General features: G+C 39.7%; 1 protein-coding gene and 1 non-coding gene across 5 annotated transcripts in view; one reads left to right on the top strand and one right to left on the bottom strand.

Moving 5' to 3' along the window:
• Positions 1–24,121, bottom strand: part of LOC110133808 (signal transducer and activator of transcription 5B) — a 65,396-nt gene extending 41,275 nt beyond the window's left edge. Inside the window, exons 1-2 of one of the 4 annotated variants that reach the window (XM_020887997.2) lie at positions 23,938–24,120; positions 19,835–19,966 (exon numbers count right to left, since the gene is read on the bottom strand). The gene's annotated coding sequence lies outside the window, so the exon portion shown is untranslated. Of the gene's footprint in view, positions 1–19,834; positions 19,967–23,937 lie in introns of all 4 variants that reach the window. The other 3 variants (XM_070479480.1, XM_020887996.2, XM_020887998.2) reach the window with 3 other exon arrangements.
• LOC139039234 (U6 spliceosomal RNA) lies at positions 376–482 on the top strand. Its single transcript, XR_011492557.1, has one exon. It is a non-coding gene; the product is annotated as a U6 spliceosomal RNA (small nuclear RNA).
• Positions 24,122–25,413: the final 1,292 nt, after the last annotated feature.

Raw genomic sequence — 25,413 nt, 5'->3', positions numbered from 1 at the left:
TCTAGAGCCTGGGAGCCAGAACTGCTGGAACCTATGTGTCCTAGAACCTATGTGTCCTAGAGCCTGTGCTCTGTGACAAGAGAAGCCACCACAATGAGAAGCCTGAGCACCGCAACTAGAAAGTAGCCCCCGCTCGCCACAACTAGAGAAATGCCTGCACAGCAGCAAAGACCCAGCACAGCCTAAAATAAATAGATAAATAAAACAAAGAATTAACATTGTGACATTTCCTAGGCGAAGCAGAGTGGTTACCTTTACTGTATTTGTTCCCAAATTCCTTACTGGGCTTTCATTAGCTACATTATTCTCTCTCACCAATATTTACCAGAGATCCTTCTAAACTCAGGCTTTCTACTGGCAGAAAACATTCCTCATGTGCTCGCTTCGGCAGCACATATACTAAAATTGGAACGACACAGAGAAGATTAGCATGGCCCCTGCGCAAGGATGACACGCAAATTTGTGAAGCGTTCCATATTTAAAAAAAAAAAGAAAAGAAAACATTCCTCATTAAAGTGACAATATCACTATTACAGACGTGAAAACAACTTGTAAAATATTCTAGTGGGTAAGACAGGAGAGTAAACGATACTGAAGTCAGTTATCCTGGTAACTATTTACAGGATAACTAAACATCAAGTTACCGGACGCTGATGTGCATCTGAAGTTACAGACAGGATGAGAATGATAAATTCCTATAATAATTGATAAACCTAACACAACAAATGCAGAAATAACTACGTCACTGTGCACAGTGCCCAGTAGATACTAGTTGACCTTTAGGAGATCATTTGGGGTTTACCAAGCCAAGGCACGGAGAGATGTTCTGATGTGGAAGACCACATCCGAATTTAACAGGGTTGTCCAACCATGAGACCGGGAAATCTGGGACAGGGACACCTGGCAACTCCAGGGTCTTATGAAAGGAGCCTAAAAAAATCTTTAAAATAGTTAGCTAAAACAAACAAAAAACCCCCAACATAATGCTTGTATCTTATGCCTTTTATAATTTTGAGCATCTGATTTTTAAAAAAGATGAAATACTTTACCTCTCTAGAATTAGAATTTACCCTACTCTGGGCATAAGAACCAAAGCATTTCTGAGTTATCTGTTATTCACCTACTAGACTGTAAGTTACCCAGGGCAGGAATCATTCATTCACTTTGATTTCCTCAACATAGTACTAGGTACATGGTAGATAGTCAATAACTGTGCTTTTTCTTTAATAACTGTGTTTTAAATTAAATATAATTTTGGTAGACCACCATATTACAAAAAGAACCTAAATTAGGGGAAAGAATGGTAGGTCAGTTATTTCCTTCAAGATGTTATTTTTAACACCGCGGAGGTCATTAACTTGAATCCTTATTACAGGAATAATGGGACTGAATCACACTTTATAGAAACTGTGATGGAGGTTTTGACTCATCACTGGTGCTAACCAAGGTAAATACAATTGCAAGCTGTACCATTCTATCAACATCGTGACAAGTGTGTAAAACAGAGCTAACACCTCCTTGCGGTGATTTCAAAGAGGAGAATTACATGAAATTTGATGATGCTGATATGAGCTGAAATTCCAAAGAAAGCTTCTTCTTTATGCAAACTAAACCTTCTATTAACTATGTCTCAAGAAAGAAGCTGAATATAAACGGAAAGCTCAACATATACCAACAATTCACTCCTTCGGTTACCATGTATACTACCAAATGTAATCCAGAAAGATTTACTATTGTGACAAAACAAGATGATGAGCTTTTACATCCAGAATGTCCATTAACATTAGAAGGCTCACTCAGGACTAATGGCATCAGTCTGATAGACACCGAATCTTTGCTTTATCACCTGAGAGTCTTTCAACTACAGGACCAAATGCCAACTCAGGGAAATGTTCCAGCAAATACAGCCACCTTTGACTACAGACTGTGTTTTAACTTAAGATGTATTTTCATGTAGCAAAGTAAATTTAGCAAATGAAAATATAGTCTTGAATTGCTATGGATGGTCCCGATCCCTGCCAAAAATGACAAGCTGCTTGCTCAAAAGCTGTCAGTAATTAGCAGCTGCTGCTGTAAAGAAAACCAAAGTCAGTGCCAGTAAAAGCATACTGAACTGAAAGAGGTCCCTATAAAAAGGGATGGGAAACGCAATAATCTATTTGTGACTGGTAAACTTTATAAATGCTGGTGATCTAAATTTGGGAGAAGTGGGGACAAGGCAATAATGGCAATATATGTCCATTCACATTTAAGAAGGAAAGACTGGAAGATTCTCTAAGTGTTCTGAAATTCAGAAATCCCAGGGTCCCGAAGTTACCTGAATTTCATCACGACCATTTCCACCTCTCCAACAGGAGCCAGTCTGGGCGTTGGGTAATTTTTCATTGTTAATACTTCTGTCTATAGCATACTAACACCTTCATTTGTTGACAACATAAAAACTGAATTTAAAGAAAACCTTTCATAGTCTCATGGCTTTGGCTCAAAGTCTTATGGTTCTGAATCTGTTGACCCTTCATTTTACAGACTGAGAAATGGAATTGGGGAAGGCAGAAGTGATCTGCCCAGAGCAATGAGCAGGGGATACAGAGACAGAACCAATTCTATGTTTGATGTTTTATTAAGAGGCTCTGAAACAGTCCTTTGGGGCTTCCCTGTAGCTCAAATGGTAAAGAATCTGCCTGCAATGCAGGAGATCCGGGTTCAATCCCTGGGTCAGTTAGATCCCCTGGAGAAGGGAATGGCAACCCACTCCAGTATTCTTGCCTGGAGAATCCCATGGACAGAGGAGCCTGGTGGGCTACAGTTTACAGGGTCGCAAAGAGTCGGACACAACTGAGCGACTAACACTACTACTCACCCTGCCTTAAATGGGAGTAGTGGCCCCAAGGCCCAAGGAAAACAGTCCGTGGATTAAGATTCTGCTTCAAATCTCGAATGCAGGGGTTACTTTTTAAATCATCCTCCAAGATGCTCCCTCCTTCTTCCTCTTTGCTTTTTTGCTAATCAAACCTCCCAGCATATTTTTGTCTTTTCTCAACAAGTTAGTTTCCATCCTTTAAAAAAATAAGAATTTAGTTCTCTTAAAGAGTCAGACATGACGGAGCAACTGAACTGAACTGAATTCCCTGTTTCCCTGTTCCTCCAGGTAGACTGATGGAGTTCAGTTCAGTTCAGTTGCTCATTCATGTCTGACTCTATGCAACCCCATGGACTACAGCATGCGAGGCTTCTCTATCCATCACCAATTCCCCGAGTTTACTCAAACTCATGTCTATTGAGTCGGTGATGCCATCCTACCATCTCATCCTTTGTCGTCCCCCTCTCCTCCTGCCTTCAATCTTTCCCAGCATCAGGGTCTTTTCAAATGAGTCAGTTCTTTGCATCAGGTGGCCACAGTATTAGTTTTAGCTTCAGCATCAGCCCTTCCAATGAATATTCAGGACTGATTTCCTTTAGGATTGACTGGTTTGATCTCCCTGCAGTCCAAGGGACTCTCAAGAATATTCTCCAACACCATGGTTCAAAAGCATCAATTTGGCACTAAGCTTTCTTTGTAGTCCAACTCTCACATCCATACATGATTATTGGAAAAACCATAGGTTTGACTAGACAGATCTTTGTCAGCAAAGTAATGTCTCTGCTTTTTAATATGCTGTCTAGGTTTGTCATAGCTTTTCTTCCAAGGAGCAAGCGTCTTTTAAATTTCATGGCTGCAGTGACCATCTACAGTGACTTTGGAGCCCAAGAAAATAAAGTCTGTCACTGTTTCCATTGTTTCCCCATCTATTTGCCATGAACTGATGGGACCGGATGCTATGATCTTTGTTTTTGAATGCTGAATTTTAAGCCAGCTTTTTCACTCTCCTCTTTCACTTTCATCAAGAGGCTCTTTAGTTCCTCTTTGCTTTTTGCCATAAGGGTGGTGTCATGTGCATATCTGAAGTTACTGATATTTCTCCCAGCAATCTTGATCCCAGCTTGTGCTTCATCCAGTCCAGAATTTTGCATGATGCACTCTGCATATAAGTTAAATACTCCTTTTCCAATTTGGAACCAGTCCATTGTTTCATGTCTGGTTCTAACTCTTGTTTCTGGGCCTGCATACAGATTTCTCAGGAGGCAAGTAAGGTGGTCTGGTATTCCCATCTCTTTAAGAATTTTCCACAGATTGTTGTGATCCATACAGTCAAAGGCTTTGGCATAGTCAATGAAGCAGAAGTAGATGTCTTTATGGAATTCTCTTGCTTTTTCTATGATCCAGTGGATGTTGGCAATTTGATCTCTGGTTCATCTGCCTTTTCTAAATCCAGCTTGAACACCTGGAAGTTCTCAGTTCACATATTATTGAAGACTAGCTTGGAGAACTTTGAGCATTACTTTGTTAGTGTGTGAGATGAGTACAACTGTGCAGGAATATGAACATTCTTTGGCACTGCCTTTCTTTGGGATTGGAATGAAAATCCTGTGGCCACTGCTGAGTTTTCAAAGTTTGCTGGCATACTGAGTGCAGCACTTTCACGAGATCATCTTTTAGGATTTGAAATAGCTCAGCTGGAATCCATCACTTCCACTAGCTTTGTTCATAGTGATGCTTCCTAAGGTCCGCTTGACTTCGAATTCCAGGATGTCTGGCTTTAGGTGAGTGGTCACACGATCGTGTATCTGGGTCATTAAGATCTTTTTTGTATAGTTCTGTGTATTCTTGCCACCTCTTCTTAATACCTTCTGCTTCTGTTAGGTCCATACCATTTCTGTTCTTTATTGAGCCCATCTTTGCATGAAATGTTCCCTTGGTATCTAGTTTTCTTGAAGAGATCTCTAGTCTTTCCCATTCTATTGTTTTCCTCTATTTCTTTGCATTGATCACTTAGGGAGGCTTTCTTATCTCTCCTTGCTGTTCTTTGGAATTCTGCATTCAGATGGGTATATCTTTCTTTTTCTCCTTTGCCTTTCACTTCTCTTCTTTTCTCAGCTATTTGTAAGGCCTCCTCAGACAACCATTTTGCCTTTTTGCATTTCTTTTTCTTGGGGACGGTTTTGATCATTGCCTTCTGTACAATGTCACAAACCCCTTTGTCCATAGTCCTTCAAGCCCTCTGTCTACCAGATCTAACCCCTTGAATCTATTTGTCACTTCTACTGAATAATCCTAAGGGATTTGATTTAGTCATACCTGAATGGCCTAGCGGTTTTCCCTGCTTCAACTTAAGTCTGAATTTTGTAATAATGAGTTCATGACATGAGCCACAGTCAGCTCCTGGTCTTGTTTTTGCTGACTATACAGAGCTTCTCTATCTTCGGCTGCAAAGAATATAATCAGTCTGATTTTGGTATTGACCACCTGGTGATGTCCATATGTAGAACTGTCTCTTGTGTTGTTGGAAGAGGGTGTTTGCTTTTTCTGCTATGACCAGTACTGCTAAGATGGTGGAGAAGGACGTGCACTCATCTTTTCCTGCGAGAACTCACTCACAACTCACTGCTGAACAAACATCGACAGGAGAATGTTGGATCCCACCAAGAAAAGATACCCCACATCCAAGGGCAAAGGAGAAGTCCCAACCAGACAGTAGGAGGGGCAAAACTGCATTTGGAATCAAAACCCATACCCACCAGAGACACTCGGAGAGCTCAGACAAAACCTTGTGTGCACCAGGAACCATGAACCGCCCGAGAGACTGAGAGCCACAACTATTCTACTTGTGTTTGGGTCACAGGGTCGGATGGTCTCTGTGGCAACTACTCAGGAAAATGAGAATGGAAAAAAAGGAAGGAAGAGCTGTTAAGGAGGGATGACAGACTAGAAAGGAAGGAAAGGGATGGAGAAAGGGAGGGAGGAGGATATAATGAGAATAGAAAAAGAGAGAAAAGCAATGAGTAGGAGCGTGTAATTTCTTAATGAGGCTGCAATCAAACTTCTCATGTCGCTATTGTCCTTGTGTAGAGTTTGTCTTCATGCCTGTGTAAACAACGACAACAATGGACCAGTAATTTTCCAGTTCATAATCAGGCCATAAGAAGGAGAACAATTTGCCTTATGAAACAAGGAGAAAGACTAATCTCCACTAGCATTGTCAGTGCAGGCTTATCAGCAAGACTTGGAGGAGCTAAGCCTACAGACATACAGATTAGGAATCACAGCTTATTAAAGCGTCAAAACTTTAATAACCCCCTAATGACAAGAAACAAGCTGCTGAATTAGCTTGTCTTGGACACTGACAGTGTATCATCACTTGCTAGGTCTAGGCACAAGGCAAAAACTCACAACAACAAAAAATCAGGGGGAAGAAAAATTGCCAAGTCTCTAAGCAAAGGGGTCATATTTAAAAAAAACAAAGAAATAGGCCAGACACAAAGGGACAAATATTACATGATTCCACTTACATGAGGTACCTAGAGTAGTCAAACTCATGTAGAGAGAAAGTAGAATGGTCATCACCAGAGTCTGGAAGAGTGGGGAAATAGGGAATTATTGTTTAATGGGTATAATTTAGATTTGGGATGATGAAAAAGTTCTGGAGATGGATGCTAGTGATAGCTATAAGAGGATGTGAATATATTTAATGTCACTGAACTGTACACTTTAAAATAGTTAAAATGGTGATACACACATGAACACATTTTTTTTAAATGGAGGGGAAAAAGCCAATTTCTTCCTAGTAAACTCAAATTTCTTCCATCTTGAGCTCTGAAATCCAAAGGAAACAAAGAGAATTGGCTTTCCCCTCTCTTTTCTTTCTTCCAGAGTAATAGGCAGAACTTCAGTCCTACTGAGGGTTGAAGAGTTCTCTGGATACACCCTCAACATTAATAGATGGAATTACAGTACCTTCAACATCAACCAATCTTTACTATCAGAGATGAGGGTCTTCCTGCTATAAACAAAAGCAAGCAGACCAACCCAGTCATAGAAACAGTACTTACTGAGGATCTGTTCCATGCCAAGTTCTATTCTAGGCACTGAGGATACAGCAGTGAAAAAAACAGACAGGCCTGTTAGGGAACTTAGGTTCTAGTATCTGATATGAAACACTTTAACATTTAAATAAATACAGACTATGCTGTGCTTTCTATTTTTTGCTTTTAATTCTCTTCTTTTTATTTCTGTTTCAGGAGAAGGACACCATACCTGATTACCATAACATCTTACAAGTAAATAGCAAAGTCTGTGCATTCAAACCAATATTTGGTGGGGGGGGAGGGCAACAGTGTTAAAAGCATCTCAACAAAATCAGACAACAAGGGCGACGACTGGTTTTCACGAAAGGCATGGCAATGGGAAAGCAATTTCTGATAAAGTCAGGACATCTGCTCATCTCTGGTGGAAGCTGATCAACTTATTGGAGCTGTAGTATGTGCATAACACTGTGGATCTAATCAAAGATTCCACATTAACGTCGTTTCAGTGTGGTATTAGTCCAGCTTTTCCCCAGGAGACACAGTTTTATATAGAGGATAATTTTCATGCTTGTCACAATAAAATTGAATCATTTATCTCTCAGAGACGATTTGCAGATTCAATCTCCACAAGATACTAAAAATACAGGGCACAGAGTTTAAAATTTACAATAGGACTCAAGTTTCTCCTCACCAATGTATAGCAGCACAAGGTGGCAGGTGGCCTGCAAACATTTGGCTTCTTCTTTTTCCCAAGAAATAAAATATATGTACAATTCTACTACAATAACAAACGCTATTACAGTGAAAATATAGCTATAATAAAAATACTTTAAAATATTTGAAAATGCCCTGTTTCTCAACTCAACACAGCAATCTTTTTGTTCATACATAATGAAAATAATAAATTTTAAGACAAAAAAGTCAGATTTCCCCTTGGAACACCCTGATTTTTGTACACACTGAAATCTTCACCTTTAAGGAAATATTTCAAATATTCTAAAATAGGTAATATTATATTTGGGGGAAAAGGGATTTTTTTTCCTTTATGGAAATAATTCTCAATCTTATTGAGGAATAATTTACAATCAGTAAAGTATACCAGGATGTTCCGAGTTATAATTAACCTACTTTGGACACCATATTAAACTAAAGGGTTTCCGAAAGGCTGCCTGGGAGTAAAAGTTACCAAGTATTTTATTTAATATTAAACAGCCAACCAGGCTTTCCTAGTGGCTCAATGGGCTTCCCAGGTGGTGCTAGTGGTAAAGAACCCACCTGCCAACGCAGAAACGTGGGTCTGATCCCCTGGAAGAAGGCACGGCAACCCACTCCAGTATTCTTGCCTGGAGAATCCTATGAACAAAGGAGCCTGGCAGGCTAGTCTATAGGGTTGCAAGCAGTCGGCCGCAACTTAGCATGCAGTGGTAAAGAATCTGCTCGTCAACGTAGGAGACACGGGGTTCAAGCCCTGATCCAGGGAGATCCCACATGCCAGGGAGCGACTAAGCCTGTCCGTCACAACTACTGAGCCTGAACTCTACAGCTTGGGAGCCGCAACTGCTGAAGCCCAAGAGCCTTAGAGCCTGTGCTTCCCGACAAGAAAAGCCACTGCAATGAGAAGCTCTAGCACTGCAAGTAGAGAGTAGCTCCCACTCACAGCTACTACAGAAAAGCCCACGCAGCAATAAAGACCCAGCATAGCCAAAAACAAGTAAGTAAATAAATAAAAATTATTTAATAAATGAATAAAAGGCCAACTGAATTTGGCTTAGGTGTCAGCTAATATTCAAAATAGCACAGTTCTATCCATTTCTTCAAAGGTTCCTTCTAGAACCAGGGATCTAAAAAAAAAAAACCCATTAAGATAAACTAAGGAAGGCCTGAGGATTGGAGTGTCAAGTTGGCCATCTGAAGCTGTTGCTTCAATCTTCCACATATATTAGTAAGTGGAGTTATCACCATCTCAGGATGATAACTCAAAATTACTCCCCTCCATAAGATATGTCTTAAGATTAAACTAACAGGGCAGCGGGGATTTCTTTTCATAGGAAAAATTTCATTTGTAACTAGATCTCAAATTTCAAGCATCAACTTTACATACACCATGAAGAGTAACTAAGACCAAAAGATAAATAAGGTTCTTTTCCAGGCAAACCTATATGTTTCTAAAAAACACACACACACACACCTCTTTGGTGGCCCAGTAGCTAGCACTGAAAGCTCCCAAGACAGGGGGCCCAAGTTCAACCCCTAATCAGGGAACTAGATCCTTACATGTCAAAACTAAAGATCCCATGTGCTGTAACTAAGATTTGGTGCATACAAATTAAGAACAAACAACACACACACAAAACAAAAATCCACAGACACACATCGGAAAAAAAAAAAAACACAAACACAAACCAACTCTGCCTAAAAGTGGTTTTGACAGTTGAGTTCATCTCAAACAGTATGGGTTGTTTTAGTTCCAGAGTTGTAAGCAAGGTCAAATAGGTGACAAGAGACAATTTGGGCTGATGCATCAAAATTCAACACCCAGACTCCTTCACCTTCTGTAATAAAAACAACAGGCAACTCCCAACCTCTTTCCCCCAGCTTCTTGGCCACCTTACAAATGGAATCATAATCCAAATATATCTGCATATTTGTTATTCAGGACATGGAACATTTTCCCATAGAAACAAAGGGATGAAAGAGACGAAAAACTCTAGGTAAGCCCCCAAACTCCAAATGATTTACAATCCTACAAAACCTAATTACCTTTTATAATTTTGTTTTTGAAGGAAAAGATGTTAGGATGTCTAGTCAGAGATCCCAAGAGTAACCAAGGAATCCCTCTACTCCTGTCTGCCACATCTCTCCCAGCAAAGACTGCTCTTCTAATCCCAACAAAGCAGAGGGCCTCCAGGGATGTGGGTAAAGCATCAACCAGGGCTCAGCGCAGCACTTAAAAAAAAAAAAAAGAGTGCATCTGTGTACGTCTGTGTGCGTTTTGGGATTGGGGTCTGGTGGGAAGTTTCAGGGGTATCCTGTTCTTTGAGGTAAGAGTAAATTCTGCTCCCTTGGAGAGCAATGACTTAAGTTCCCTGAGGGTAAGCGACCCTATCTGTATGTGAGCTATATGTAAACTAGATGTTAAAAGTAGGAGACAGCTTGTATTTTATTTTACTTCTTTAAAACGCCTGTAACTGCACTGTCCAATTATGACAGCTACAAGCCACATATGCTATTATTGGGGCACTTCAAATGTGGCTAGTGTGACTGAGGAACTAAATTTTTATTTCATTTCATTTTTAATCAACTCAAATGTTAAACTTCAAAATTGAGGCTCAACTAACTTGATTACTGGAAGACTTTCAAGTATGTCTGGTAATTAGAATGACCTCAGTATGTGAATCTACTTTATCAACTAAAAGTTTTATGAAATCTGAACATTCGTGTACTTCTGGTAGAAATTTTGCATCTAAATTCAGATATGCTGTATGTGTAAAACACATACCAGATTTTGAAGACTCAGCAGCAAAAAAAGGAATGTAAAATGTTTCCTTAGTAGTTTATTTTTTTAATTAATTAATTTTGGTTGTGCTAGGTATTCATTGAGGTGAGTGGGCTTTCACTAGCTGCCCCTGGGGCATGTGGGATCTTAGTTCCCCAACCAAGGAGGAAATTTGGGTTCCCTGCATTGGGAGGCAGATTCTTAATCACTGGACCACCAGGGAAGTTCCTCTTTAGTTCATATATTGATTACACGGGCTTCCCTGTTAGCTCAGCTGGTAAAGAATCCAACTGCAATGGAGGAGCCCCCGGTTCGATTCCTGGGTTGGAAAGCTCCCTTGGAGAAGGGATAGGCTACCAACTCCAATATTCTTGGGCTTCCCTGGTGGCTGAGATCATAAAGAATCCGCCCACAGTGCAGGAAACCCGGGTTTGATGCCTGGGTTGGGAAGGTCCCCTGGAAGTGGACATGGCAACCCACTCCAGTATTCTTGCCTGGAGAATCCCCAAGGTTACAAAGAGTTGGACATGACTGAGCGACTAACTGTGCTGTGAGCATGTGGTACTTATTGAAATAATAATATTTTGGGTATACCGGGTTAAAGAATATATGTTATTAAAATTGATTTCACCTGTTTCTTTTTGCTTTTTTAAAAGCTTACTTCTAAAAAATTACATTTATACTGGACAGGCTTCTTGTCTATAACCAAAATATTTCACATATTCCTATATAACTCTTAACAATTTTCTAGTTCATACTCATCAGCAACAATTATAACTCTGCTTCTATGTATTGCTTAGAAGGAAAAAATTTTGAAAGCAATCCTAAGGTTTTAAATTTTAAAATTTAAATATATAATTTTATTATACTTACTGAAATGTTAGCATGAAATTACACTATTTCAGTTCAAAGTATTCAGAACATTGCTTTTAAAAATTACATTCTATTTCATAATCTCTATAGAATGATATGTTTAAGAAGACTAAATCTAGTGATTCTTTAATGAAACTAACGGTGATTATCCACCATCTGTTCAAAGAATGTGAAATTCATTTTGAATCATATTAAAAACTATTCCAATTAAAGGAAGTCCATGTGAATTCTCACTGATTTATTCTCTGAAAAAAAATTTTAGTGATCCAAATAAACAATGTGGTATAATAATTAAAACAAACAAAAAAAATTAAAACAACATGGTATATTCAGAACCACATTAATCTATGGAACAGGACAGACAAGAAGCAGATATGAACATATAGAGGATTTAGTAAACATTAAGACGGACTTTCCTATTAATGGGGAAAAGAGGAAGCTAACAGGAAGTGGTGGATTTTTCTGGATAACTAGCAAGCGATTTGGAACTGATTTAGGTTGAAACTGTTAACACTTGTGAAACACTTAGCTCAGTGCTGGGCATACAGTGAAAAATGATCAATAAATAATATTGTCACCTTGAGGAAAACTAATAAAGCTGTAGTCCCACCTCACTTCTTGCAAAAAAAAATTAGAACCAGGCTTCTCTGGTGGCTCAAGTGGGAAAGAATCAGCCTGCCAATGCAGGAGGTACAGGTTTAATCACTGATTGGAGAAGATCCCGCATGCCTCGGAGCAACTAAGCCTGTGTACCACAGTTATCGAGCCTCTGCTCTAAATCAAGCTGCAACTACTGGAGCCCATGTGCCCTAGAGTCCATGCTCCACAAGAGAAGCCAGGGCAATGAGAACCTCAAGCACTGCAACTGGAGAGGAGCCCCTGATCTCTACAACCAGGGAAAAGGCCTGGCAGCAGTGAAGACCCAGCACAGCAAAAATAAATACATTAATTTAAAAAATTAGAACAATAAAATATTCTAAAAGAAAATACAAATGAAAATTTTACCATCTTTGGGTAGGTATCATTTTTCTAAGTATGTCATAATAGCCAGATCAGAAAAGAAAAGATTTATCAAGTTAGACTACAAGAAAATTTAACAAGTTTGTACTACAAAAAAAATTGTATACAAGGTTGAAAGCCAAAAAAAGAAAAAAACAGGGAGGAAATAATTTGTAATATGTAAGACAGAAATATCTCTGAGGAAAACTCAAGCACCTGTAACAGAAAAGACAGGCTAATTATATACAGAGGCAAATCACAAAGAGAAAACAAAATGGCCAGCAAACTTGTGAAGCACTGTCCGGCCTTGGTAGAAATCAAAGAAATAAGCAAATATGAGAGACTAGCAAAGATGGAAAGGCTGCCAACACTTAGTAACCAGCAGATGTGGGAAAAAGGCCACCCCTTTCATGCACTAGTTACTGGTGGGCAGGTCGACTGGGACAGTCTTTTTGGAGGGCAGTCCGGCACTATCTATGACTATCAAATGACTCAGCAACTCCACTTCTAGAACTTAACATGAAGGAGATGGTCCAATAAATGTGAAAAAAGTCCACTCTGCCTAAGGAGCTGTACTGTTTATAAAAGTGAGAAACTAGAAACAGCTATCAATTATTAATGGGTTAACTAAATTACAGTACAGTTATACAATGGAATACACACCTTAAAAACGTTTCAGCATATTGATATCTATTAGTTCCCTGGGGAAACAAGTCTCCTTTGAGCTCCCAGATAACAAGGTAAGTCTAGAGATTTGTTTTAACAATAAACTTGGGAGTTATTTGTTATTTCTTCTCCATAGTCTCTCGTCTCCATTACCTGTGTTAACTGAGAGCTGGCTGTTTACAGCTGAGTTGTAACCTGGGTCCACAAACCTCTTGAAACATATGCAAATTTTTGAGTGTGTGTATATTTTACTGGGAAGAGAGTCCATGGATTCATTAGTGCCTCAAAAGGCCCCCTAGCCCACCACTGGTTAAGAACCATTGGAGTATATAGCTTAATGGGTCAAGTTGTTGACTCACTGCCCTCAAAAGCATATGTGATTGTACACTGCATGAGCTCAGCAGTCAGTCAATATTTACTTAGTATTTACTAAGTCTTACCTTGATTGGCAGTCCAATTATCATAAATTTTGGAATAGATTTCTTTGCACACTTTGAAAGTATTTGAAACACACACACACACACACACTCAAAACACACGCACATACTCTCACACACAATCCCCCCAAAGCTCTCTGGCAGCTAGGAGACAAAAAGTGAATTAGACAGTTTCAAACAAAATTATAATATTAACTTTTAAAAGAAGTAATTATTTTTTACAGTCATTTGAATCTTTTTTTTTCCATTTATTTTTATTAGTTGGAGGCTAATTACTTTACAATATTGTAGTGGTTTTTGCCATACATCATTTGAATCTTATATCCATTTGAGCTCCTTTAAAGAGATAACTTTAAGATTTAAGGACTTAGAAAAAGACTTATCTCTGTGAGGACAGCCAAGTTCTCAAAATCAAATAAGGACTAAAACACTATCAAGTAATTAGTTCTAAATGAAGAAAGCAATAAATCACTTCATATATTAATTTTAAAATGTTCAATAATTTACTGATGCCATACTATGAAATATAGAATACTAAATTTGAGGCCCCAATTTATATAATTTTTAAAGTATCTCGTGGTTTGGTAAAAATGATTCAGATATTTAAGGGAAGAAAGATTATCTACTGGCCACAATAATATCATAGTGATAAAATAGATTACAGGGGAAATCAACAACTATAAATGAACTGAAACCAAAGGAAAACATAATTTTGGATTAAATGAGATTGTCATATTTTCAGGAGGCAGAGGAGGTAAGAAGTGATAAGCAAAAAAGAATAATAAAATCAACAGGATTCATTTATGAAGGCATACTGGGCAATATATGCTTACAGTATTATTCTTAATATACAAAGATAATTATCTTCAAAATACTATCAGATTTCCCTGGTGGTCCAGTGATGAAGACATCACGCTTCCACTATAGGTGGTATAGGTTCGATCTCTGGTCAGGAACTACTAAGATTCCACATGCATCAGGGCCAAAAAGATAAAATAAAAACTTCTACTTAAAAAATAAAAATAAAGTAATAATAATTATTATCTTCATGAAATGGAATTAACTACTTATGGATTTATGATTAAAAAACACCAAAAGGTACTATATGGTCTCTTTTATGTTTTATTATTCCCAAAACTGACTTAAAATTCTGTTATTGGAAATTCCATTATAATAAATTACAAGGTACAATCTAAGTTAAGGTAGATTTTTACTGAGTTGAATTTTACATAAAATATGTAGGTGTTCTGCTGGGCTCAATAGTACATATTTTCTTTAAGACTGTAATTTTATTTGCTGCAAAGTGATAAGACCTAGAGAGCTATGCTTCACAATTCTAAAACCTGTAATTTATTTTCATTTTTATTCCCTAAACGCCTTAAAATGTTAAATCTTTTATACACTAGATTTTGTTACAAATAAACTATCTAATGCAAATTTAATTAAGGCAAAACACAAGTCTCCTGCAATGATATATACCCAAAAGAGTCTTTCACCAGAGGTTTCCTTTACCAGATATTCCCAAATGAATATCATAAAAAACACAGAGAAATCATTAAGCATGACTAATGAAATTACAAGAAAAAGAAATCTATACACCTAGCAACCTTTGCAGGTGTCATCATGAATGAGAAAGCAGTACAAAAGCAAATGCAGAAAATATACTAAAATAATGTTCAGCATTACTAGAAGTTAAATAAGACCATTTTCCCCCCAAAAGTTGAAAAAACACACACCTTCAGTATGAAATGACTGGCAACCCAGTAGGGCATATACACAAGTAAAATAACATAATTTCCTTATTATATTTATAAACAGTATTATAATTCTCCATCAGCTTACATATAAAAGTATGAAGCACTCCATCAAATATAAGAAACAACTCAATCCTCAAGTTATATCAACTCTAAGAATATTAAATACAATAAAATGATTTCAATATCATTCATCAAAAAAAGATGTCCTATCATCAAGCCAAATATTTAACATAAACATCACAATCTACTTGTTTTTCTGCTCCTAAAAAGGAAACACTAACTGAAAACAAAAACAGGTTTCTCACTCTGCGATAAAGCAATATACAGAAGCCATTTTACAAATAACTTTTGCCCCAACTTTATTGAGATATAACTGACATAAAACATTGCGCAAACTTAAGATGTAGATGAAATGATTTGATATAAGTATATATTGCCAAATGATTACCACAATAAGGTTAGTTAACACATCCATCAACTCACATAGTTACAATTTTCGTTTGGTGAAAACTTTTAGATCTACTCTCTGAGCAACTTAAAACACATAGTATAGTACTGTGTATACAGTAATATAGTCACCATGCTGTAATTTACATCCCCAGAACTTATTCATCTTAGTAACTGGAAATTTGTACCATTTAACCACCCTCATCCATTTCCCCACTGTGCTCGCCTGGCAACCGCCAGTCTGCTGTTTCTAGGAGTTCAGTTTTTGTAGATTCCACAAGTAAGTGAGGTCAGACAGCATTTTCTTCTGTCTGACTTACTTCACTTAGCATAATGCCCTCAAGGTTCATCCACACTGTCACAATGGATTTCCTTCTTTTTATGGCTAAATAATATTCCATTATTATAAAGCTCTCTCACATGTTCTTCACCAATTCATTAAAAATAACTTTCTTTTCTTGTTTACAAAAGTATTTCCTATTTATTGTTGTTGTTGTTTAGTCGCTAAGTTCTGTCCAACTCCTTTGCAATCACAAGGACTTCAGCATGCCAGCCTTCTCTGTCCATGGGAGTTTCCAGGCAAGAATACTAGAGTGGGTTGCCATTTCCTCTCCAGGGTTCCTATTTATTATCACCTATTTACTGTAGAAAAATGGGAAGCTACTAGAAAGTGGACACATACACCCAGAATCCCACAACCCAGAAGAAATATTTTTTCAGTGCCTATTCTTATGCCTGGCCTATATTCTTTTAGGAGTTATTTCCTAAAAGCTACTGTTTTTATATGTGTCCTGTTGAAATTTACCAACTGGAATATAATGTTCTATCCCAACTAGATTTCTCACACTTAAGGAATAAAACTTCAAAACCATAAATTTTGATGATATCACATTTCTGGGACAAAATTTAAAATACGTGATTAAGGTAATAAGTTATCTTATGGACCCATTCCTTTAAAATTATGTGTTTTACTCTGGTATTGCAAAATCAAAGGATTATGCTTCATTACCAACTCAGCATGCTCACTGCAGCCATGTCATTCAGGAAGCCAAACATTTTCTATTTTGTTTTGGTACCTTCAACAGTTAAGGAGGAAGGCCAACCTCTATGACACATTACAATGCATTAGTATTTTTACTTGATGTTTAAACTCACTGAAGGATAAACTCATCTTTAAAATATGCTCACATTCAGGGTTTAACATATCATTACACAATTGAAACAATAACAATACAAGAACAAGGAATATTTGCACTACATCCCTATGCATTGGACCTTCCGTATCTTCTGGAGTAAGACTCTACAAAGTTCAATTCTGACCAGCACTCTCTCTTACTTTCTACCAGAAACATCACAAATCCTAAAAACACAAATCCACAGGCTGAAGTGACTGTTTCATTCAGTATCTACCAGAAACATCACAAATCCTAAAAACACAAATCCACAGGTTAAAGTGACTGTTTCATTCTGTAAAGAGCTATATATTTCTGTAGATAACTCGGTTGCTACTTTTTTCAAGCCTAAAAGACGACCAAATGATTTTTAGAAACATGAAACAAAAGAAAAAATAGAATCAGCATTATTTTTGAGAGAATATTTTTGCCTAGTTTAAACCATGAATATATTGTAGAATGCTGTATCATGAAGCTGATAAATCCTAATTTTTAGTACTCTAACAGATTAAATACTCAACAGTTTCTTTTTTTCTGCTACAATGATATTTTAAATATAGTTTGCTACAATGATATTTTAAATTTCTCCCAGTTTGGATTTTTAAAAATCCCATTCTTTATAAAAACATATTGATTTGCTATCAGTTATAGGCTCTCAATTTTAGACAACACAAAATAGTTTTTCACAAACTTTCTAATTGACTCTCACCTAAAGGCTGGAAACCCCCCACTGAAGGCTTTTTAAACTCATCAGACATACATATACACTTAAAAAAAAAAGTTTTAATTGTAGGATCTCACTGACACAAACATAAGGAAATTCTGAGTTATACATACTTCACATTAAGCTTTTTCCACTGACATTGTAACTTTTGTCAACATTCAAAGAAAATTCAACTCTGGTCAAAGGTGACAGTTTGACAACCCTGGAAGCTAACATCCTCTGTTTATTTGAACAAGTTCATACTGTCTGCTCAGGGAATTGAAGTTTTTCTCATCCCTGACTTGATCTCTCAAGTTCAAATCACTACACTTTAGGGTTGTGAATTCTGTCTCCAAGATCTAACTTTACAATCCACCTCTAAAAAAAGAGATGAGAGAATAATGTAAGCATCAGATATGAAAAGGAATACGTTCTGAGACTACTTTCTAAAGGACTTTGCACAACTAGAAACATATGCAATAAGTTCGGTTGCCTTAAAAACTATCCCCTCAAATTAAAATTAAGTCTTTGTATTTCAAAAAACACAATTACTGGCTTTAAAACAAGAATAGGACCATAGATCCCTTCAAAATAAAGTTGCAAATAAAATGAGCTGGATACTTGCATTCTCAGTCAACAAACATGCATGTCTCAAACCACACTGACACAGAATATCCTTTTGTTTGTAAACAGAAGCCAAAGAGACAGCTTATAGCTCTTCCCCTGTGATGTACATGGTAACGTCAGTAGAAAGGACAACAAAGGACAACTTAGAGTTAAAATGAAGACTTTCTCTATTTTAACATAATTTCTATCAGGAATATGTAAATTAGTTGTAAACACCTACCATCGCCTTCAAAAACCTAAAAAAATTCCAAATATACATTTAAAATTTTCTATTAAAAAAACAGAAAGTCCATTTTGGAACACAAAGAACCATAAACATCTAAAGAAACCAAACATCTCACTGCAATGTGCAGTGGGTAACAACTGTTTCTGGATCCAGCCCTGCCATTGGCAGCAGTGTGACCTTGGACAAATTACTTAACTTTTCTGTGGCCATTTCTTCCTCTTTTATCTCCTCAGATCTCCTCGGGATAGAACCCACCTCTCTGAGGATCATGAGTTAAAACACGCCAAGAGCTTATAACAACGTCTGCTTGGCACTCTGTAAGTGAATGGTGTTGGGTATTATTTTTTACTATCTTTCCACTTTTAGGTTTGGGGCAAAATTTGAAGTACTTTAATTTGCTGATCACTTTTTGAAAGATAGCATAATAATCATTATACAAATAATTAGCATACCTTCTCAAATGAGCCCATGGTAAGTAGAGTTATAGCCCAGAGGGATAAAGAGTTTTTGGTTTTTTTCAAAGAGTGTTTCTTTTTTTATACAAATCTTGGACGTGGCTGTTACTGGTAACTTTGGCTTGATTTCCCATATGTAAAAGAAAATCCCCTACCAGGAAAAGACAGGCAACATTAGAGAACACTTGGGTTTGTCCTGATCATCGCAGGGTAAAGCCAAAGTCAGTTTTACTAGCCTGACGGGCATTGAAAGTATTAGTCACCAAATTAATCCCAACAAATAACAATAATTGATTGGCTCATTGATGTATTTCCCCTTGTCTTCCCCAACCTTTCTCTAAGTAGTCAGAAAGGAAAGTTTTCATATTTTCTGAGAATCTCATTATTGCTCTCAAACCATACTCTGTATCTTAGTAAAATTAAAAAATGAGTCAGCATAAGCACCTCAAAAAAATAGTAGCACAGAATATGGTGATATATCTCTTTATACTAGAAATAAATCTGGAAAGTAATTTTAAAGAGTTCATCAGAGTGCCAAAGGCAATGGAAGAACAAATGGAGAAAGAGTGTTGGATTCTGCAAGCTAGTTTCCAAAAAATTTTCAATCAATATATATATTTTTCATCTTAGTAGTACTATAATACATGAGAAATGGAAGTAATTATTATGACTAAACCCAATGAAGAAAATATCCAGTATGTGACAAACTCATACTTCTTTATTGACTATGGGGGGGGGGTGGAATGGGAGATCAAGACACTCATCAACCTTATTTGCAAATTGCATTATGCATAATCATGCCACATGCTAATACAGTACTGCCTTCAGTGATATGATCTAAAAGAAAATTTACAAGACAGAAACTGTCCCTAAACTGCAAACATATTTGAATGCCAACTTAATCAGGAGTCTATTAAGTCATTACACTTCTTATAAGAAGTTAGCTTAAGGAGAGGAAAAGGCCACTTGCTTCAACTACTGAAACAATACTATATGTACTTCTCTCAAGGATATTCTTCTCCGCAACGCTCCATATGATTCAGAGTCCAACATTTATATTAAAAGTGACCTACCACGTTAATGATTATCCAGGAGGGTCAAGGAAGAGTTTAATGACTGAGGGTGATTCCTCCAAAGTTCTACCGTCACCACACTAAGTTCCTCCTTGTTCTTATTCAACTCCTCCATGACATCCTACACGACTCCTACGTGAGGTAAGAAAAGCTGGTATAGTCACTGCTAGATAGATGCAGTTCCGTATCATATAAACCTATGGCAACCCCCCCTTGAAAGCTCCGACAGTCAAAGCTACACATAACATGTTTTCACTCTATCTTAGTGCTATGCGTTTTCTAGGTACCTGGCAGGAAAACAGAAAGGGGCAGCCCCATTTTTCTGTTAATTGCACCTTTGTTGTGGTAGTTGTTGTTAAGACTTCTTCCAAGGCAGCTAAACCTTGAAGGGAGCTGGGAAGATTTGGGATGTCTTGTCTTTCCAACTGGGTACTCAGTAGAGCTGTCATGAGGCAGTACTATGGGTCAAAGACAAACCACATGACATCTGACGCTCGTCTTTGTTCGTATAAAATAAAAATGTGACACTACCAAAAGGTTACCATGTGGACCTAATTTTGAAAATACAAACAGGAAGCACCCCCACCCCAATATTACCATTAAAAAAAAGGAAACCAAACCTCAAAGATACCTTCCAAGGAAGTCATGGGTGTGACCAAAACTAACAAAAGTAATAAAACGTCATCCAAAACCCTAAAACCACCAAAAGTGAGGGTCTCGTTCAACTAAAAGTCACCTGTAAATTACTCCTTTCTTTGATTAGAAAAATAGCCTAGATTTAGATGTGTAAAATCCTCTCCAAATGGGCTTAGGTTTTTTAATAGCAAAGGATCATCACTCATCAGAAAACATCCAATGTAAACAGGCTATTTAATTAAAATAAGGACATGACAATTAAGAGAAAGCAAAGTAAAAACATTTTTAATCGCTGTTGTCACAATTTAAATGTACAAAAAAACTGATCAGTGGAAACTAGGTTGTTAAATCTGACTTTCCTATTCCCAGAAATAAGCACAAAACTTGTTTCCAACATTGCAGGGGAAAAAATACTTCCGATTTTAGAATGGTTCTATTAACAAAGCAAAGATTTAAAGAAAAATCTTTTCCTTTAAATACCACACAAAATCAGGGACAGTGATACTTTAGAACAAATTTTTAAACATTTTTATTAAGAAGTATCAAAGTATTTTGATACTTTATTATGCAGTAAAAGGATATTTTTTTTGAAGAGCTCAGTAACCTAGAACTGTCATAACTTTTTCAAAGAATAAGTTTCAAAAAAACTAATAAAAAACAGGAGCTTTTCTGCTTCTTTTTGTAGGAATAATGTACACTACACTATTTGTACACATAGAATACACAATAATGTACACTAGAGTGTAGGTAATCTACACGCTAATAGAAAGGGAAAAATATGTGTCCCTGGTGGTCAGAACATCCAGACATCTATGAAAAGTCATGAGATACACATATTTGTAGGGCACTAGAAGAGTTAAGCTTCCTTGGCTTCTACCTTCAACCTGCAATTTAATCTTGAGCTTATTATTTACCTATTTACAACATCATCCTTTTCTAACAGACTATCTGTATCAATTACCTATACAAAAATAAGTCAAATGAACTACCACAAGCACACTGATTAATATAAACCTAACCTAACACAAATCACCAATAATTTGAATATGATATGAAATAACTTTAATATGATGATATAACTTGAAACAATTTAACATTAAGTACCCAAAGAGCAACAAACAAATGATACCTTTTACTAGTCCTGATGTGGGTTTTGCATATGTAAATAAAATTGTTTAAAAAACATCAATCGAGAGCAAGAAAATGAAGTTGAAATGAGAAGTTGGGCCACAATAGGAAGTGCTGACCAAAATATTCATGTTGTAACACTCCAAACAATGATAGCACTTTCTCCCCCTCCCATGATGTATATCACGAAGTACCCGATTAAAAAACATAGCCACCTTAAATTTCTTAACACAATTCATATTAACAGCCTGTGGGCAAACATGTGAATCCTGACTAGTAAGAAGAGGGGATAATTTAGTTGGGTGTACAGCAAAGATTTTGTGCAGTTTAGCTCCCAGTTGTGCAATAACCAAACTGCTGGTGATAGAAATCAACTCTTTTTTTTTTTTATAATGTTTTGCTTTTTCAAAAAAAGATCTCTCCATTCTCTCCCTGTGTCTCAACCAGGTGATTGAATTTTCCATCTTCCAAAGGCTACAGAAAACAAGCAATCTTACTAGATGACACCAACCTGACCAAAAGTGTGGTGCTGTTTTGGTTAAACCCACAGACATCACAAACTGTCACAGAATACATTTTCTTAAAATCAGCAGCCCCCTTCTTCCCCTAACACTATCAATTCTAACAACTGTGATCTTCGAAGAGATGGAAACTGGTATCAACACAAACAAGAACCCTGAAGCCTTGAAATAAAGTCAAGCAATAGAATTTCCACCAAGTAACACTATCAAAACTGATATCGTGTTCACAGTGTTAGGGAATGACATTTTAGAAATGACAGGCAGGCTAAATAAAACACATAGTCAATGAACACCAACAATGTGATCAACAATGTGATCAACATAATGTAAACAAATAAACAATCAGAAAAACGCTGAGGAAAGAGACAGAGTTTTATTATCTTTGCTGAACGATAACAAAATTATTTGAGATAATATACTCAACAGCTGAAAGCTTATTATGGCCCAGGCGGCTATCCAACCACTTTGGAAATCTAAGATACAAGCGGACGATAAATACCATTTGAAGACTGAAAAAGGGACCTAAGCTCAGTTTAATAATTAGGTGATACACTGCCCTTTCAAGGGGTATTCCCCGAGGGCATTCCAGAGACAATTTATGAAACTGTATTTAGGGAAAGATCTACTACTTCTCCATGCTTTGGGAAGAGCACTGATCTGAGAGTCTTCAGACCGACATTTCAGTTCCTGAAGTTCTAAACAGCTGTGTGAATGGAGCAGGCCGATCCTTCCACGTACCTGGCCTCAGTTTCCTCATTTGTTCAATAAAGAAGGCAGCATTACCGCGGGGGTCCTTTCCAGCTCTAACAGTCTACGACCCACTTTTAGCACTATTTATTTGATACGATGGTATCAAATACAATGACAGGATCAGAGGGGACAAGAAAAACAAAAACAAAAAAGATGCGGCATGGCTCTTTAGGAAAGAGAGGGTTGCTATCTCTTTTTGCCCCTAAATTTCCTGTGGTTCGCATTAATCCCCTCTTCCTAAAACTGGAGCTTGTTTTCCAGTCTTCGCCTTTTCCATCATTGCTGGCTACAAGTGTTTGCAAACGCCTCTTGCTCCATACAACTTCTTTTCCTCTTTGATCCGCCTGACCATCTTTGCCAGATTCCTTTAGCGTCAGACCAGCTGGGGAGACACAACGGACTACCCTTCCGACGCTGCGTATCTGCCCCCAACATCAGGAGCACTTTTTAAAATAGTCTTTATCCCTGGCTAGGAAACCAGAACGCGCCGCGTCCCACCACCACACGCACCAGCCTGGGCTTGGCGGGTCCTGATGGGGTATTCTGCAACACCCCTCCCGCCCCCCCGCCCCCCGAGCCTGAACAAAACGCTCGTATTTGTTGTCTAGACTCCTTATAAGGCACTGTTCCTTGAAGCTTGGCTAAATCCCCCCCCCCCCGCCCTACCGCCCCCCGCCGCGCTCATCCCACCCCCCAGGAGTCGCTGACACCTCTCTTGAAATAAGGAGAAACGCGAGGAGCCGGCGGGAGGTTACTGCACCACGAAGGCGTGAGCTGCCAACTGCAGCCCACCCAGACACCCGCGCACGCACGGTCTCTGCCCGCTACCCACCCCGGCCCGCCGCAGCCTCCGCACGACGCCCCTCGCGCGGCCCTCCAGCCTTCTCCCCGCGTGGCTCCCCTCACCCAGTGCGCGGTCCCTGCGGCCGCCCTCCCGGCCCGGGGAGCGATGGCGGCGGCGAGGCCCTGCCGGGTGTCTGGGCGGCCGGGGCGCGGGGCCCCGCCCGAGCAAGCTCCCCGGCCTCCCTCCGCGGGCCCCAACCCTCAGACCGGCCTCGCAGCTCCTACCTCCCTCGGCCCCTCGGGCGCCAGCGGCTGCCTCCTACCCGCTCTCTGGCTCTCCCGCCCGCTCGCTCGCTCGCTCCCTCCCTCGGCCGGGCCGCCGCGCGTCGTCGCCAGCGCTCGGTCCCGCCCGGGGTGACTGCTCCGGCCGACAACTCTCCTCGCGCCGGGGCCCCCGGGGGCGCGCGCGCCGCTCGCGCGCGGAGTCCCGACCGCGCGCGTCGCCCGCAGCCCTGAGCGCGCCCCGCGCCGGCGCGCGCCGCTTCCTGGTTCCGCCCGGCGCGCGCTCGCGAGCCCCATGGTCCCTCGCCCCACCTCCGCGGCCGCCCTGGAGGGACCCGGAACCCCCTCAGCGCGTCCTGGGCGAGTGCGGGGGCGCCAGTGCCGCTGGCAGCCCCTCTTCGCTGTACTGGAGCCGCTTTGTAGCTCGACTCCAGGGCGGGTCCGCGGGCCGCGAGCACATGCTGCTTTGTTTGGGTAGGGTCCGCTGCCTCCAGTTGTGGTCGTGTTGATTGGCCCACCCTCTGCGGCCCGCCCACCTTCCTTCGCCCGGGCTGGGGCCCGCGTTCTGGGTCCTGTCCCTCGCAGGCCGAGGTCAGAAGTCCACTGCTGCCCCATCAATAATTATCCCGGGTTTGCTCCCTGGAGGGCGTTTCAGCCTGGGCTCCTGCCGCTTAACACACGGAGGACAGGCAAGAGGAAAGCCTGAAGGGACACAGCAGGAGTTTACGCCGACCCTCCATCCATTGTTCCAGAGTGAATCTATGGGGGCCAGAGGTGTCTGAGATATTTCCCTCTCTGGGGAATCCCACCAGTGGAACTACAGGAGGGACTCTCTATCCGGAGAGAGAAGAATAGATAGGATCAGCTGTGTAGGATCCGGAAGAAAGGGTCTCTCAGAGCCTTTTCCATGTAATGGGGAGGGGGTGCAGTATCTGAGAAGGCAGCCTGAGTCACCCACTCTCCTCTGGCTACATCTCTGGAGCTGGCCGACGGTTTCCCTGGCAACCCTCCAAGGGCCAGCACCAAAGCAAGGCATGTCAGATCTCCAGAAACCCAGCTGCAACAGCGGAAAGAAGGAGAAGGACCCCCTCCCCACCCCCCAAAAGCACAGAGCATGTCCCTTCCCTACAGTCTGAAAATCTTCCTGTCCAGAGATGACCATGATCTGCAAGTCCCCACGTCCTCCCATAATCCTCCCTTGGCAGCTCTCCCCAGCAGCCTTGCCTTCACCTCCTGAATAACACCAGCCACAAAGATCTTTGTCTGCAGCTGATCACCAGCTCTTTCTCCGCCACCCAGGCTACCGCTTTTCTCCCACATTCTGGGCCAACACCTGGCACAGTGCTTCTCACGGAGTAGGTACTGAGAGCTTGGAGGCCAGAGCTGGAGGCCAGGCTGGAGCAGGAAGCTGGACGGAAGTGCCAGCCCCGAGCTCTCTGGCAACCCCTCTGACAGTAACTGTCCATGAGGTTTCAACAC

The sequence above is a fragment of the Odocoileus virginianus genome, chromosome 17 (assembly GCF_023699985.2).
Source record: "Odocoileus virginianus isolate 20LAN1187 ecotype Illinois chromosome 17, Ovbor_1.2, whole genome shotgun sequence".
In the NCBI taxonomy this organism is placed as follows: Eukaryota; Metazoa; Chordata; class Mammalia; order Artiodactyla; family Cervidae; genus Odocoileus; species Odocoileus virginianus.
Note: the sequence above shows the minus strand (reverse complement) of the source record. Positions and strands in the feature narration are given on the sequence as shown.